At 47.3% G+C, this 16,373-nt stretch overlaps 1 long non-coding RNA gene across 1 annotated transcript; it reads left to right on the top strand.

The window, feature by feature from the left end:
* Positions 1–12,658: 12,658 nt before the first annotated feature.
* On the top strand, positions 12,659–16,373 carry LOC122186182. The gene is made up of 3 exons (XR_006181081.1): positions 12,659–12,699; positions 15,290–15,441; positions 15,901–16,373. It is a non-coding gene; the product is annotated as an uncharacterized LOC122186182 (long non-coding RNA).

Below are 16,373 nucleotides of genomic sequence, written 5' to 3'. Positions count from 1 at the left end.
TTCACCCCAAACACTCAACTTGCTGCCCCCCATGCCAGTGCCTCCTGGGGCTCTGCAGACCCACAGCTGCTGGTGAGGGCATGGGAAAGGGAAGAGGAAAAGGACCGAGTGCATTATCCAGGCATTTTGGGGCTGGCACTGCCAAATTCCTGCAGTTCAGTAAGCCTAAAGGATTGAATAGTGCAGAGCTGTTATTCATCACCCACCCCATCCACAGATACCAGCTTCTGGGGGAAAAACGTGCATACGGTTGTGGGTGAGGGCCTCTTTGGCTGCACGTTTCTCTTGTGCACCTTGCACATGCCCAAAATATCTCCCAAACAATGTCCTAATTTCTAAGCCTGGCTTGCCAAGGCTGGCAGGAGCACAATTCCCACACTCTGCCTGCTCCGCCTGTTTTATATTACACGTTGCTCACTGCTAAAACTTGTTTTTGCCAGATCAGAACCGTGTGCGTTAGGAGAAGCGGTGCCCAAGGCGGCTTGCAGCCCTGTTGAACCCAAAGCTTTCCGGCAGCACCGGCTGCTTGGCCACCACTGCAACAGCCACACGTGCCATGGCAGGGAAGTATTTTAAGCATATTTAAAAGCACTTTAAACGATTTTACTGGGGCTGTTTCTTTTTTTTGTATCCCACCACTTGTAAAACCAGGCACTTCCATCATCAGAGCCCATACGCAATAAACTTGGAGGCAGTCATAAAGAGGACGTGTTTTCTGCTGACCTGGAGTAGCTCTGCCAGCACTCAGCAACTCCCGTTGCTATAAAGTGGTGCTCAGGATCTCTCAGGGCAAGGAACAAGGAGCTTTACCATACAGGAACTGACATGTATCCTCAGCCCCACGGATGGCACATTTCCTTCTTTAGTCCTCTACAGCAATAAGCTGTATGCTTGAAATTAATGACCACTTGGCAGAGAGAAAATGTACCCATTGACCCGGGGCTGAGCTTCAGACATTTGAAGCGCAGCATTTGATGCTGTTCAAATGTTCATTTTCAGGATTCGAGGGACAAAGCGTTGATCTTCTGAATGCAAAATGTTTTTAATGCCTTCAAAGCATTTGGTCTCTCATCTTCAAAGTTCATTTAGTGGGAAATGTCCAGCAGGTTTCCATTGATATAATTCCAAAAGGAAGATGAAGAAATCTCTGGGTACGTGTTTCCCATGTGCCTACATCTCCAAAATATCACTAAGTTAATGAAATATGATTCAAGCAAAATTCGAGTCATGGAACTGAGGATCTGCATCCCAAAACCTCTGGTCTCAGCATCTCTCCTCTTATAGGAAAAGTCATTTTCTCTTTTCATAGGCTTTTGGCATTGGGTCAAAGCATCATCGCGGCACATGGCGCATGGAAGTGGCTGTCATATTCATCCCATATCCAGCTGGGTGACTGGCAAGATCCCACCTCCCAGACGCACTTCTAGAGTACTGCATTCACAACAGGCACCCTGAAGTGGATCTGCTTCATCTGGTGTGTTTAATCTTCTGCAGACCTGGAGTTAAGGGGGAAAAAAAAAATAAATCTGTCATTTGAGGAGACCTGTTTCCTCTCTCTGCTAATAGGATTATTCAGAAATGTTTTAAATCAAAATCCCACAGCCTGTTGTTGGTTTTCAAATGAGGCTGAGCCTTTTGGTGTGCCATTTTTCCCTCTTTCCGCTGGGAGTGGACACTGCAGCAGAACCCCAAAGCTCCATGGGGCCACAGGCAGCTCTGAGCCACATTTCTTGGGAAAAGTGAGGATTGGGGGTCAGAAAAGCACTGATTTTCAAGCAGAGCTGCAGGAAAAGCATCCCAGGGGCTGGAGAGGTAGATTCAGTGCAGGCTGCAGTGACAGCACCAAGCTGCTCCCATCAGTCCTGGGAGATGCACCTGGGGACAAGAAAGGATGCTGAAAAATTGGCAAGAGTGAAAAGAAAGGCCCAGAAATGACACAAGGGCTGGGGAAAATGCTTTATAGTGGATGACTTAAAGAGCTTTGCCTCTTTATCTTATCAACAAGAAAAATGAAAGTGACTTGATTACAGCACACAGGCACCTTCTCTGGGAGAAAACGTTGGGCATGACAAAAGCTCCTTAATCCGTCAGGAAAGGGCAGGACGAGAAGCAAAAGCTGGAAGCAGAAGCCAGAGCAGCTGAAATCAGAAAGCGGGCACAATTTCTCCCTGTTTTGATCCCATGCATGATCGATTCACCATTACAACAAACCTCAGCATAGGGGCGCAGATCCAGGCTCAGTGGGACCAGCAAAGATGGGACACTGCAGGTTATTGCTCCAGGTCTGGGGATGCCTTGTGCCATTGCCAGGGCCTTGCGTGGATTTGCAAAGCTGCAGGTGTTCCCAACTTCTGCCCCACTCCACCACTCCGGGAGCCCTTTGCTCGATGGTGAAGTTTGCCACTTCCCAGCCCCTCACTCACATCACAGCCGGCAGATGCATCTGATCCACACTGGGGATAATGATAGAAAATTACAGTGTAATAGGATAATGGGATTTATTTATAGAATTTGCTTTCCAATCACGCCCACACGATATATGTATCTACACACACACACACACACATGGCACTTTCTATGTATGCATATTAGCATAAGTGGATGGCTTTGTGGAAGGGAAATGCCACCTGGGGGATGTCGAGATGTTCCCAAGTGGTTCAACACAGGCGAGAAGGGTGCTGGCACATCACAAATAGTCCCCTCATCATCATAACAATGACACCGTATTGCTGTGATGCTTTTATCTCAAAGCGCTTGGAAAAAAAAAAGAAAAAGGAAAAAGAAAGAAAAAATAAATGTAAACTGCTGCACAAACCCCAGTGTATGCTGAGATGAGAATTGAAATGCAATTACAGACTTAACCGGAGACACGTCCTGTATCCAATAGAAACAAGCAAAGGGAAATTTAAGGAGGCAGCTTGTAATTAGCTGGGGATGGTCAGCACAGCAGGACTCCTAACGAACTTTCTCCCCACAGCACTGTGTTAGGTTTAATAGCGAGGTGCTGCAGGTTGGTGTGCCTCTAAAACCCAAAGCAGCGTGAACAAGCCAAGCAGATGAAGCAGCAGGAGCAAAGCCTAGGTGATGAAGCACAGCAATAACCGAATGGAGGCTGCAGTGCATTTTCCACCTCTTGTTGTTCCATCCCAGCCCACAGAAATGCTGGGGTTTTACCACCCGGCCCTTCTGTATGTGGCAACAGAAAGATACAAGGGAGGATGGGATTAGAAGTGCCTTTCTACGGGATGGGACTGGTGCTGGTGGGTGAGCAGCCTGGTTCAGCATCCTCTCCCATGCATTAAGCACAGCTCCATCAGTGCAGGAGTGGATGGGGCAGCTCTGACCTCACTGAGGTTCAAATATTTGGTGAGGGCTGCTGTGAGTTTCCACAGAATCAGCTTCTCTGGGGAAGATCAAAGTGGCCGAGGCTAAGCTCTGATCATCAGAGCTGAGCGTGGATGCAGGAGAATAGAAAGGAGAGGAAAAATTATGAAGAGAAAAGGGGGGTGGCTCAGAGAAAAGGGAAGTTTTCCATTATGGGAGATGGAGATGGATAAGCCCTAAATAAAGCCCTGTGTGGTTGGTGTTTCACCTCTATTAACTCCTTTGTCACAGCACAGACAGTCCTTGCCTTCTCAGATTGTTTGTGCTGGTGGCTTTGGGTGGAAGCTGGCCATATCCCGTCCCTGCATCCTCAGCACATCTCTGCTCAGCTTTGCTGGTGGCAGAGCAATGCTCTGGGGCCTTTTGTTGGAAATGCAAAGGGCAGGGAGGGCTCAGATCAACTCTTACTCTGTTGCCTCTGGTGGAAAAGCCAAAGTGAACTCCTGCTCCTTCCTGCTGCTATGATTTCAGTGCTTTCACAAGGACTTTTTGGGATGCTGGGGCACTGACTGAAGATCCATAGGGTCCTGGTGCTGGAGCCAATGCTGGACCCACCACCACGCTCCCTCTGCTCACCACAGCCCACCTGGCAGTGATAAATGCAGCAACAGTGATCTGGGGGCTCTTCCCCTGTGGCGGGGAAAGGAGAGGAAAAAGCATGGGGGTGCTTCCCTCTCCCTTAAAATTTAGTTGTGATCTATATTCAAATAGAAGTTTAATGAGCCTTTCCCAGTTTCCAGCAACTTTATCACATCATTAAGGCATAAAAATGAATAATACATCTAGCGGCTGGTTTAAGCTGAGCTCCAGACCTGATGCAGCTTCAAACGGACTTGGGAGGAGAAGCAAGAGGCCAGGGCTGGGTGAGGGCAGCAGCCATGCAGGGAGAGGATGGGGTAATTCGGGCTCCTGGCTGCTTCCAGCAAGCCAAACCCCTTCCATTTTAATACTGTGGTGAGCAGGAGCTGCTCTCATCCACAGCATCCCATCTTCTCCCCAATCTTGCCTGCAGAAATAAATAAACATATTTTAGTATTATTTTGAATTGCTTCTTCCAGAAAATTTGTCCTCAGACATGCAAGGCTGTGCGGTAAGGGGAAGAGCCACCGCTGAGCTCAGGCTCCACATGAGCCTCTGCCTTCAGCCCACCTCCACCTCCCATCATAAAAATTAGGTGAATTGGGAAAAACAGCCTGATTATGTTCCATCCCACCTGACTGAGTGCTGGGTCATGTCCTGGCCAAACTATTTGCCAAAGGGGAATGTTCTGCCCAGATGGATGGGCACACAGATGCTCTCAGAGATGGGGTGCAGCACCCCAAGTAAGAAAACAACTTCGCTGATTAAAATGGAAGCTTATTTAAAGCAGAAGAGGAAGGCTGAAGAGAAAGCAAGATGCCGAAATATCCATGTCCTGTTCAGGATGGGAAGTGTATTCTCCCCAAGGGGAAAATAAGCAATTAATGCCAGCAAGACTCACAGTGGCACTGACGAGGTCCTTGGCTTACTCTTCGGTGTGGCTCTGACCTCAACGGTGCTGTGATGAAGGAAAGTGTTGGGGGCCGCGTGAAAACTTGAGAAGCCCTCCTCCTCCGTATTGATGAGCTCCATTTTAATTGCTATCTGAAATTAATTAGGGTAGCGTTAGCTTGGAAGTCATCACTTGCAATTAAAAAGCTTAAGATTAGAGGGGAAGAGGCAGGAGAGCAGAGAGGCAGCCTGGCAGCGGGCACCCCATGCTCAAACCACAGGCATTTAGGATGGGGCAGTGGTGGTGTTGGATGGGGTTTTGTTGTCCGGAGGCTTTATTTATGAATGAATTGAACCCGCCCAGACCAGCTTCTTTCTCTCTGTGAACACTGATAGGATTTTCTCAAATTCTTTCTGATTGTTGTATGTGGGACGGTGCTTACCAGTGTGAAAAAATAGCCATCCCATGTCACTGATAAATCCAGAGATAAATGCAGAGGTGGAGGAATGCAGAGAGGAGAGACAAGAGAGGAGAGACAAGAGAGCAGAGGATGGAGTTCCAGCCAGCTCCAGCTCCAACCTCAACCCCCCTGGCTCTGCAGGAGAGCTGCACTGCATGGCCCAGAATGGTTAATTGGGTGGATTTCCCCCCGGGCTCTGGCTGGGGGGAGGAAGGAAGGAAACAATTTAGCTGCATTTCCTCGTTATCTGATCTCAGTCATTTTAATTTGTGCTCTCTTTGAGGCTTCTCCTATTTATATATTTTTTGTTGTTGTTCATCTTCTGCTGTCGGCTGTGTGTTCAGCTGAGTAATGGATGACATTGCAAGAAAATGGGAGATTTTTCTTGTCTGACCCAATAAGCACTTCCAAGGTCATACGTGATGGAGGAAGACAGTGAATTCAAGGTGAGGTAGAAAGGGGGATAAAAACACTTCTTTTATTGGATCTTCTTCATTTTTAATAAATTTGCCACTGCATTCCCATCAGAAACCAAGAACAGCCTCATTCTTTCCCATTTTTTTTCCCTTTTTGGTGACTGATCCTAAGCAACCACCTACAGGAACCAAAAAAAGCTCATTCAGAGAGAGCTGTCCTTAAGGAAAGATGGAAAGGAGCTGCGTGGGAGACCAACAGCTTTCCATGGGGCTCTCCAGGAGGGATGCAGGGGAATCATGGAGGTGTCCCCCCACCCAACCCATCCATCTCTGGTGCCTGCAAGAGCAAGCACTGTGGGATGGAAGGTTCAGATACATGGGACAGGGTTTGGTCTGGTCAGGGTCAAAATTTCACACCCAACACCTTCTTTACTCTGAGCTCCAAACTGCAGGTTTTGGGGTTTTGGGATGCTGAGAAATAGCTGAACCCAGAAGTAGCAACTCCCTGGGGTTGGAAGAAGGTGGGATCTCTTGCACACTGTGTGTTTTTTGTAGCATTACAAAGAGGCAATATGGTAAAACAGCTATTAATTATACCTGGCTTTGCTTGAGCAATGAAGGAGTGGGCATTCCAGTTACAAGAGAGCCCAGGCAGAGCTTCAGCGAGGTCAAAGCAAAGCAAAGAAGAGCACAACAACATTAAGTTTGATTAACTGCAAAAGCAGTTCCATGCTCTGATTTTAGCATCTGGAGCTCCCAAGGCCAAGGGAGAGATCTCTGCATCCATTTTGAAATAGGAATAAGGGTGTAAGGCCCTTTCAGCTTGCAGATGGAGCAGTGCAACACCCAGAAGGATCCATATAAGCCTCGTTTATAAGGATCCATATAAACCACCCAGTAGGATCCATATAAACCTCATTGGCACAAGAGACCATTGATGCCAACACAGTGAAACAGAGCCCTGCAGCCCTAATTAAAAGGGCCACTGCTAATTAACTTCAAAACACAGCAACTCGATACACTTTCCACTCTGCTGCAGGGTTTGCTGTCACTGCTGGGTGCAAATGCTCCTCAATGGGTCGGCGCTCGTCCCAGGATGATCTCCAGGGCAGGGCTAACCAAATCTTTGCAGCCCCCTCCCTCTGAGATCTCTCCTCCTGCCGCTCCTCTCTCCTTTTATTATCTTTTCCTTTTTTTTAATTTGACCGATCCTGGTTCCAAGCCTCAGAAATCAGCGAGTTATAATAGAAATGTCTTCTCAGCCGTATTTATAGCATTGCACCAGCGTGAACCTTGCATGAAGTTCAGGTAGCATGGTAATTTAAATTTAGTTCACAGAGGCAGCAAGGATGCTGCTGTGCCCTTCAGGAGCAGATTTTCCCGCTTCTCCCCAGGCTGGTGATGGAGCTGTGCACTGAGCCTCCCACACTCTGCTTCAATGGGGAGAATTTCAGATGCAGGAGGGCAAGGATGGGTTGTGGAGTTTGTGTCTTGAGCTGACAGTGCAGCATCAAGTTGGTGTTTGGTAGAGAAACCATCAGCTTTAAGATTCAGGTTTGGGTCTTATGTTAATTTGGATCCCTACAGCTTGTGAGGGGTTATTGCACGAGGAAGAAGGATTCCTGTAGCAAAATGCTGACCCTTGGGCTCAACACCCTTGGTTACAGTGGTCCAAATCCATCGCCTCCACTTCAGAGAAATTCACCATTCCCAATGTATGACTGGCAGCCAGCCTTTGCCATCTGCTCTGGCCTCTTATTACGGATTCATAACAAACATATGCGACAATTAGATCCATAAAACATCTCGTGGATCATAGGTGATTGAAATGTAGGCATATGCTCTCTGCCCAGTTGTAGTGGAAATGCTAAGGACCTGAAACAGTGATGGAGCACCTGGTGGGAAGGCATCATGAGAGCATCACTGGGCATTGTGATAGGTGCAGGAGTGTGCAGGGACTTGTGGTTATAGCTTTGCCACTAATGCTGGACGGCAATTCTGAGGAGCTCTGCAGAGAAAACAAGTGGTGCTGATGGCAAATGAGACAGAAAGAAAACAGGACACACAAGACTTCTGGCAGTGCAGACCTCTGAGTATTAAGCACTGAGATGATTTCATTTGCTCCTTGTCCCACTTTCCCTTCCCTTCTTGCTTACTTGCCAGGGGGAGGAAAAAAGCACCTTTTTGGAAATTGCATCATCAGTCACATTGCAGGAGGCAGGGCTGAGAGCACAGCAATGGCAGCAGCCAGGCTCCCCTGGTCAATACAAAAGCCCAATTTGCAGGAAGAGTTATCCCTGGACAGACCTCCTCTGCTCACACTCCATCCCCCCAGGCTTCATTCTCCTTCATTGCTGCTTGGTGGCACTTTTGATCACAACCCAAAGGCTTCTGTTGAGACACCCTGCTGTACAGAGCACATCAGCTACAAGCAGCTACATTAGCTCAAGAGCTCACAGCTTCCTGTCAATGTTGGACTGTGAGGGAGAGAACTGGGATCACAGAACCATAGCATGGCTTTGGTTGGAAAGGACCTTGGACCATCGAGTTCCAATCCCTTTGCCATGAGCAGGGCTGCCAGCCACCAGATAACCACTAGATCTCCCCTTCCAGCCACTCCTTCCCTCCTCACTTCCCCATCCCTCAGCAGATGCCACATCCCCTGGTGCTGCTCAATATTATACAAAGCAAAGGCTGACGAAGGCAAAGCAAAGTCGCTGGACTTGGAGACAGATTGTGGGAATGGAGGAGATAAATCCCGAGCACACAGCCTGCATGGGGAGAGGAAGACAAATACTGAAATAAATATGAGAAGAAGACAAATTTGGGCTACGGGGAGCGGGTGAGCCAGAGAGAGAGAGGAAATTGCACTAAAATAGACGAGGTTTCCTGGAGACAAAGGTAAAATTGGGAAAAATGAGATCTAAACTGAAGGGGGATAAATCACTAGGGCAGCAATGTCTGAAAATTATTGGGAATGAAGCCTTCCTGGTAAGTGAGACATCCCAGCAAGACAGATCTGCTACAAGCAACAAATACAGCTGTGGTGACAAGGACAGAGGCAAGCAAGGAACAGCATGGTGAGCTCTGCCTCCTCCCAGAGGGCTTTCTGTGACCACATCCACCGTGCTTTGGGCTGCAGTTATCTCCCCAGAATATAAACTGAGGAATAAAATCATCTATGGTGAGGAGTGGGCATTTTCACATCCAAATTCTTCATTCCTGTGGAGAAATGCCTTGTCTGGAGTGCTGGGGCAGCATTCAACAGGGAAACATGCATGCTTATGAACTCAGAGCTGTTGCAGCCTTGCAAATGGAGCCAATCCATTTTTGCAGCTGGTTTTTAGCCAAAATATTGCCTTTTGCAGCCTCTTCCCAAGCGAAAATTCTATTGCTGAATGACGGCTCCCAAAGCCATCAAACCATCCATGGAGGGAGCAATGCACACCAGGAGCGAGCGCTGCTGGGGGGCATCTTTTCTGCCCTGTGCCTCCTGAAGTTGGGCAGCATTTCTGCCCTTTCATTTGGGTTCCTCTCTTGCTCCTTATCTCAGTGACACTGCACAGATAAATAGCAGCACTAATCCTATATTGAGATCACAACACGCTTTACACTTCTGTGCTGCATCGCAAGCAAGGAAAGCTCTCCCCAGGCTGTAAGGAAGCAGCATGGGATTTTTTTTTTAATTTTTTTTTGTGCCAGGCAAAGCTGTGACATAAAGCTTATGGCTCGTTGCAGGCTTTTTCCACATCTCCCCCTCTTTGCTTTGGCAAGGAATTGAGTTTTCAGCTGGGAAGAGAGTGCTCTGTGCCAAACACACCCCCACTTTTCCAGTGGAAAAGCAGAAATACACACACTGGCACACTACAAATGGGTAGCACCGTTCTGAAGGGGGGATGTATTAAAAAGCCAATGGTTTCCATAGAGAAAATACTCAGATTTCACACCAAAACTTATTTCTTTCTCTTAAGCCTAAGGCAACACCTCTGCTCATTTGCAGCAGTTTCTGGCTGGCGTGGGGCTCTTGGGGCAGTTATTGGAGGAAATGTAGAAATTGAAGGGATTTGAAGTGGGATTTGAAACTGGATTCGGAGCTGACCTTGCTGATGCCAGCAGCTTCCTGGGGTGCTTGGGGACCAACTTGCAGTCTCTGCGTCCCACAGCCATCACCAAAGGCTCCCAATGCTGCAATTTCCCATTCTGTGAGATGAGAAGGGGAATTTGCTCTGGAGCTGAGCACAGAGGGGAAAATACATTAAAAAAAAAAGAACAAGGAGATAGAAAAGCTGGTGTCAAAGCCTGTCTCATATCCTGCATCCATCTGGCAGGCCACTCTGATGTGCCCTCATGTTTGTACACCCCATGCCTGGAGTTTTATATATGCCTGTATTCACCCTGTTCTTGCTGCTTTCCTGGCCTTTCCCCTCTCTTCCACTCTCTGATTTATGTAATTTGAAGTCCTGGTTGGGAGCTGATATTATGACACGTCCAGACTTCAAAATAAACCTCCCTCTTGATACTGGGTTATTTTATTGGGTGCATCAAGGCTGAAAACAACCTCATTCATCTTAAGAAATGTATTTTCCCATTTGCTGTATAAATACATACATGTTTCCTTGCATTATTCACCTAGGCACAGCAGATAGATGAGCAGTAACAACGGTGCCACATTTTTATTTCTCATTCTGTAACAGAAAAGGCACCAGGGAGGTTTGTGGCAGGAGCTCAGCGATGCAGAAAAATGGGTTGGGGCAAAGGTGGGGAGAAAATTGAACAGAGGAGATATCCCACTGCCAAGTAAATTCGTCTGGGAATGGGGACAAGGGGGCTTCAGCCCATCTGGGGCCATTGCCCTGGTCGGAGACATGGAGGAGCACAGCTGGAGGAAAAGCCAGAGGACAGGTAAAAAAATAAGACCAGGAGGGAAATATAAATAGGCAGAGAAGAGGGAGGGATGACAAGAGAGGGGAAAAAATGAATAATTGAGAGTTTGTAATAAACACAGTGTAGACACACAGAAAAAATGCCTATGTGAAAATGTAATTACTGGCTGTATCAATAACATCAGTGCACAAGACCGGCTGCAGTGGGGTTATGACCAAAACAAGCCATAAGTCTTGTGGAAGCTCAATTCAGATGCACCTTAGAAATGATCTGTGTTAAAGTCTAGGCATCTTAATTCCCCTGCACCTCCATGGTGCTTTTGTGAAATAATAAAGGGGAAAGTCAGCCTCTGCTTACATCAGCTTTGAGGTCCATACCAGACTCTGAGCCCTGATAGGTGGCAAAGTCCTGGTTTGGGGATGCTGCAGATGGCTCACAGCCTACATCTACCACCCCAATGGTCAACTGTCCTGATGGCCAACTGCCCTGACAGCCAACAAGCCATCACTGGCCATCGTTGCCCAGGCATTCTCTTCCTCAGTATTCAAGGAGACAGATTTCAAGTCATGCCTTGCCTTCAGGAAGCAGAAAATACAAAGAAAGTGTTAAAACTCCCCTTCCTTTTGATCCCAAGATGACCTGAAGCACTTATCTGCTGTTTTTAAACCTCTGCTGTGGTTACGCAGTGGATGTTTCTTAATTGGACTCTGTTACTGATTCTAATGAATCCAAAACAAGACTTTCTTTCTCTTCATTAACTTCACACATGTATTTTGAGTTTCACTTCATTGCACCAACAATCCTCGTTTACCAGCGGCTGCAGCGCTGCAATGGGATACAGGTTTGTAAGTCATATCCTGAGCACTGGGATAGGAAAATCAAATTATTTGTCCCTAGGAACTCAGACCAGTGCTGCTTCAGCCCTGCACAGCCTGAACAGCCTTGTTGGCTCTGCAAATTCATCACCTTCGGGATAACTCAGCCTGGCATGTGGGTGTCCTGCAGCGGTTCCCAGCTGTACTGGGTCTGGCTGGGAGCAGATCAGACCAGTGCTGCTCCATCCCATCTCTTTGCATGCCATAACCTGTTGCAGTGCTGCTCTTTCCTCACGCGCCAGCCCTGCTTGTCCCCAGAAGTACTGATAAACCCAACCAAGATGCAGATTTAATGTTATCAGGAGATGCAGGGCATGTTTAGTAGGAACTTGAAGGATCATAGCAAGAGGCCTGGATGTAATCCAGGCTGCGGCGGATAAGGAACTGAAAAGCTGCCGCTGCTTCTTCTTTTCCTTTTTCTTCTTTTTACTTTTTTTTATTGGTTCAAGATTGCAAAGCGGCTGAGAGAGAAGAAAAGGAAACACGGGGACCTAGTGATAACGGGTGATGGACGTGATGCCGTATCCTCACCGAGAATACCAGAGATTGTAAAGCATTGAGAAATCAAACTGACAAGTGGGAACACAGGCTCAGCATAAGAAACGGCGGCTTGCTCAGAGCTCCTGCAGGCCTGGAGAGCTTTTCGGTCCTCCTCACGATGGATTAAGTGGATGTTGGAGATAGATAATTTTGAACTCCCTCTGCAATGTGTTCTGGCTTGTCATATCCTCGGGGAGGCCTGGAGCTGGAGAGACAAGCACCCAGCGTGATGCTCACGCACATGAAGCTCCTTGAAAAACAAGAGAGAAAAAGTGGTGTCCAGCAAGGCTGGTGACACCACGGAGCCTTTGGATACCTGGGCAACCTGAAGGATGAGTGGGAGCAGGGCATGATACCGGCTGGTTTTGCTGCAGGGGAGAACATTGGCCTTGGTCAGCGAGTAGATCCAAATTCCAAGCATTGCCCAAGGAGCCAAGGAGGATGTATGGGAACTGTTGAGTCACTGCCTGAACCTCTGATTGATCACCTGAGGTGAGCCATGAGTCAGCCAGAGGAGCACAGGTGAAGGCAACTGAGCTGTGTTGCCGGAAGTCATGGAGCCTGGCTGCACCCCTCTCAAACCTATTTAAGAGCTGGCTACCAGTGGGGAAGGATCTTGTCTGGAGATCCTTTCTTCTGGTGTTTTTTGTAGGTGAGCCTAGCATATGGGTAAGCCTTCCATTTATTCTTTCCTATTATCTTAGTTCTCTCCTATTTTCTTAGTCTACTTTGCCTAACTCTCTTGTTCTTTTGTGATTATAACATCTTAATATCCATTGATTATACAGAGGGTTAACTGCTGCCAGTGAGTGCTGGTTAGAGAGTGGGATTCCTTGCAGGTGAGGGAAGGGGTGATGCAGCAGGAAAGTGTGCAGCCACCGCACTCAAAAGAGAACAGCAAACCCCTCAACATTGGGCAGGTGAAATTTTGCATGTGGGAAAAGCATCCCAATAACAAAAATATAGGAGTTCAGTCTTCCTTCTTAATTATTTTGCAGTTCAGTCTGCAAGAATTGTTTTTAGCCTTTCAAACTTCCCCCTCTCCCTGTATTGCTCTCCTCTGCACAGACTGAGCTGCTTTCTGCTGCCGATTGCTGCTGCAGGAGCAGCTCAGAAAGGGCAGGGATGCTCTGCAAGGAGATCAGAGCTGGAGACTGCTTTGAAAATCCCCAGGGCAAAGGAGAGGGGCAGGAACGTGGTACCCTGGCTGAGCAGCCATAAAATTGGCCAAGAAATCTTAACGGCTTTGATGAAAAATGCCTTCCTTTGCTTTTGACACTCCTGTCCAAACAGTGTTAGGTGTTGGACTGATATCACAGCTTCCACCTGTGGCAGCAGCAGGAATAAACATGCCTGGATAGATATTGTGTCCTCACCGAGCTGGGAGCAATGATATGGTATATGGAAGTTTTAATTTATAGGTTCAAAGACTGTGGATGCTGGAAAATGTCTATAACCCAAATGAGAAATAAAGATTACGATGTGAAAGCCCCATCAGTGTAAGTGGCGAGAGCTCATGCAGGCACACTTATGTGCTCCAAGTGCTCTGCACAGGGACTAAATATTCCTGTGCCAGGAAGCCAGGTTTACAGTAAAAGCAAACACGTTTACAGAAAGCCATGTACATGCACATCCACACACATATGCACAACTTCTCATCAAAACCCTCAGGATTTTAAAGCAATAACAGCACTTATTTTTGGCTGTTTGTACATGTGAGGAGAGCGCTTCTGGTTTTAGCTGTTTTCTGCCAATTTTCTCCAATATTTGTAAGACATTGGTTCAATCCCCATAAGAGCTGGGGGGAAGTGGTGAAGTACCTTCAAATTTTGATGAATGTGATTTTTTTGCATGGGATGCATCCCATCCACAGTGGTGTCACCCAGTCAGGTCCAGGTCAGCCTGAGATACTGATCTCCAATGACCCCCTTCAGGACTGGTGGGATCCAGAAAGCTGAATGGAAATGAACATTGCACCAATGAACAGGAAGGATAAATGAGATGACCTGTGTAATTACAGCCCTGTTGGCCCAACTTTGACTCCAGGCACAATAACGGGAAATCTGCTACAGGACTTGTTTAGTAAGGAATTAATGGAAATAACGCAAAGGATGCCAATCAAGACGGGCACGTGGAAGATAAATCTTGTTGAAATATATTGATATCTTTTTTTGATGAGGTTAGAAATTTGGCTGATACAGGTGATGCTTTCATTGTGATACATTCAGGCTGGGTCCTGTGTGATATCTTGACTAAGAGACTGGGATGGAAGGAGGTCAGCAGGGCACACAAGGCAATGCACAGCTGGCAAGGTGGCTCATCCCAAAGGGCACTTCTGGGGGTGGGAGTTCTCACAGTGTGTGCTGCATTGCTGCTGTTTGGCATTTTTATCCATGACCTGCAAGAAAGCATCACATTGGCCCTGATCACGTTTGCAGCTGGCACAAAGACTGGGGGAATGGCACAGAGGGAAAAGGAAAGGGCATCAGTATGGAGTGCGCCTTACTAAAGGCATTCGGCTGGCATTGGAGAGGGAGGGCAGCAGGGATGGGAGATGGGGCTGATAGGCTGACAGACGAGATGTGGAGGAGAGAATGAAGTGTTTTTCAAGCTGAAAAGCTCCTTTTCAGCCTTCTTTTTTTTTTTTTTTTTTTTTTTTAATGAAAAGACAGAAACTCCAAGGAACTGCGGGGCCAATCCTTTTGCTTTTCAGTTCCTGTGTAAGCCATGCAACACCTGTGCTCCGCTCACAGGGTCTGTGCTGCTCTGCTCCCTTGCCTTCAGCTCATTTCTCACCCACTTTACAGGATTTCAAAGATTTCCAGCACTTAGATGTTATTGCAAATCCCACAAGGCACCTGGCTGAGTCTTCAGGCTTCGAATGATATTAAAAACGTGGCCTGAAGTAACTCACCTGGGGCTGGGCACTGTGGGTTTGGTGCTTCTCAGCAAACCTGGGTGTGGGGAGCTGCAGCCACAGTGCAGCACATCCTCTCTGCTCCACATCCCTCAGCCCTTTTTGCTGGAGCAGCTTTGCCCGTTCCTTTCCCCTCCAAACCCCTCCCCTCCTGCAGCTGGGTGAGGTTTTGCAGCTGCTTTCTGCCATCCTTCCCCTGCCAAGAGCACACAGCACTCCGGGCTCTCTGTAGTGAGCACTTATTGCTTCCAGAGCAGCTTTCTCAGCTCCTGCAATCCAATGCCCAAGAATAATGGACAGGCTTCAGCAGAGGGAATTTAATTCTGCTCCCACTCCTTTCAGATCAGAGCCTGTGTCAGCGGGGTGCTCTTACAACAAGGGACTTTATTACAGCTTATCCAACTCTTGGCAAGTTCTCAATCTGGAGAACTGGTTTGTACTACAGAGATTGCTGCTCTGCGTTGCATGCTAATGGAGATGTATAGCTGCACCTGGTATGTATGGGGAACCAGAAAGGAAGGGTTTAAACCAACTGGTGGTGGAGAAGTGGATCACAAAGCTTTGTGCTGGTTTTCAGTCCTTTGGAATTGGAAGAGCAGCATCAGAGGTGCTGCTTTAGCTGTGGTTATCGAGCTGAATAACTCTTCCTCTTAGCATTGCTTCCACCCCGAAGGAAAAAGAGGAGGTAAATTGCACCAGAGATGTGTGAAATTCCTCAGGGTCCTCTGGCTCTGGATCCCACTAGCAAAAATGCACCATGAGACTGGTCCTTTGCTGGGCCCACACCAGGGGACAAACTTCCTCCTCCTTTTTTTTTCCTCTTTTTTCCTGTATTTTCTTTTTTTTTTTTTTAATCTTATCTTTTTTGATCCTTTTTTTCTCTTTTTATTCTTTTTTTTTTTTTCTTTTCTCTCTCTTTTTTTAAATTCATTTTTCTTTTCATTCACCTGCAGAAAAGCCCTGGGAGCAAACTGACCTGCAGGAGATCAACCCACCTAAGCAGTGAGCTTGTAGCAGACCTCACATTCAGCCCCTCACGCTTATTCCTCTCATCTATAGTTACAGTTTCCCTGCTTGCCATGGAATAAAACTCAGGAATGCAGTTTCCAGGCCCCTGCCTTGCCAAAATTGAGTGTGTTTGCCTCTTCTGCCCTGAGCGAGCATTAAACCCCCTTTAAGTTCAATAAATACTCCCCAGGCCTGGCCAGCAAGGTAACTGGAGGCTGCATCGCTTGTCACTGCAGATGACACATGCCTCTCTCTCAGGATGTGGTTTAATGAGCTTCTTCATGGTCTCCCAAGGCAGAAGTGTATTTATGGCACAAGGGGAGATTTATATAGTTTTTCTTTAAAATCTGTCAGCTAATAATAGCTGTGGCTGGGGCTGGGTTGTGCCGGTCTCGCACACAGGTATAAATCAAGGCTG

Source organism: Lagopus leucura, unplaced genomic scaffold (genome assembly GCF_019238085.1).
Source record: "Lagopus leucura isolate 7727_CA_CO unplaced genomic scaffold, USGS_WTPT01 Super-Scaffold_100034, whole genome shotgun sequence".
NCBI lineage: Eukaryota > Metazoa > Chordata > Aves > Galliformes > Phasianidae > Lagopus > Lagopus leucura.
The sequence above is the reverse complement of the archived record's forward strand: the minus strand, read 5'-3'. Positions and strand labels throughout refer to the sequence as shown.